Raw genomic sequence first — 1256 nt, 5'->3', positions numbered from 1 at the left:
CCAAATTATGGATGCTAGATGAGTGGTTTTTAATAAGCTGATCGAATTTATTTTCGATCCGTTTAAAACCATCGTCGTGATTACTTATTTTTCCACTGATAGCATCTATAAACTTATCGATTTTAGAAGATAAAGTGCTAATCGTATCTCTTGACTGATTTTGATAATTAGTGGTACGATTTTGATTAGCACTTGCATTATTGTTATTGTTATTTTTCCAGTTAAAGTTAGGATGATTCCTCCATCCAGAGTTATAAGTATTAGAATAAGGATTATTAGTTTGGTTTTGCCCTTGGACAAAATTTACCTGTTCGATCTCACTCATATTGTCGTAATCCACATCCGTTTGGATTGGATTACCATTGGTATCGCGTGGTGCCATAAATTTGTCAATTTTGTGCGATAAAGCAGAAAATTGGGCTTGTAGCATCGCGACTGGATCAAGTTCAACTATACCTTTAACTGATGGTGTGGTTGAGGATGATGGTTTTGCCCCCGGCATATGTCCACGTTCCGCGGGCCACATACTGTTATTGATTGCCATTTCCTCCAAAAGTTCTCTCGCTTGGGCTGATGTTTTCTTCATAAATAGCCCTCCCGACATAGCATCTAATGAACCCCTAGTTGTAGGATTTAATCCATTGTAAAATGTTTGCATTAAAAGTTCAGCGGATAATTGGTGGTGTGGGCATAAACGTTGAAGTTCTTTAAAACGTTCCCAAGTTTCATAAAGAGTCTCATTATCATTTTGAGAAAAAGATGTTAACTCTTTTATGACTCTTGCGGTTTTTGCTAAAGGAAAATATTTTGATAAAAAATGCTTGGGCTAATTGTTCCCAAGTGGCAAAAGTTGCGGCTGGCATAGAAGTTAACCATTCTTTGGCTCTATCCTTCAAAGTGAAAGGAAAGAGGCGAAGTTTGATTGCTTCTGCAGTCACATCTGGGATTTTAAAAGTGTCACAAATTTCAAAGAAATTTGTTAAATGGGTGTTAGGATTTTCGTTAGGTAACCCGTAAAATGTTACATTATTTTGCAACGTATTAAGCAAAGCTGGCTTAATTTCAAATTGGTTTGCGGTGATTCTGGGTCTAACGATACTATTGGTCACACCGGCCACACCTGGCCTAGCGTAATCCATAAGTGTTGGTGGGTCTGCCATTTTTTCTGGCTCGGTAAATGTTTTTACTGGAGTCTTATTTTTGTTTTTCTTGTTCTTCCTAATGGTTTTCTCAATTTCTAGGTCTATAGGGTCTGG

The 1256-nt window shown here is 37.4% G+C and overlaps 1 non-coding gene across 1 annotated transcript; it reads left to right on the top strand.

Annotated features, from left to right (window-relative positions):
- Positions 1-674: 674 nt before the first annotated feature.
- LOC136216039 (small nucleolar RNA R71) lies at positions 675-781 on the top strand. The gene has a single exon (XR_010683035.1). It is a non-coding gene; the product is annotated as a small nucleolar RNA R71 (small nucleolar RNA).
- Positions 782-1256: the final 475 nt, after the last annotated feature.

The sequence above is a fragment of the Euphorbia lathyris genome, chromosome 1 (assembly GCF_963576675.1).
Source record: "Euphorbia lathyris chromosome 1, ddEupLath1.1, whole genome shotgun sequence".
Lineage (NCBI taxonomy): Eukaryota > Viridiplantae > Streptophyta > Magnoliopsida > Malpighiales > Euphorbiaceae > Euphorbia > Euphorbia lathyris.
This window is presented reverse-complemented; position numbering and strand designations above follow the sequence as displayed.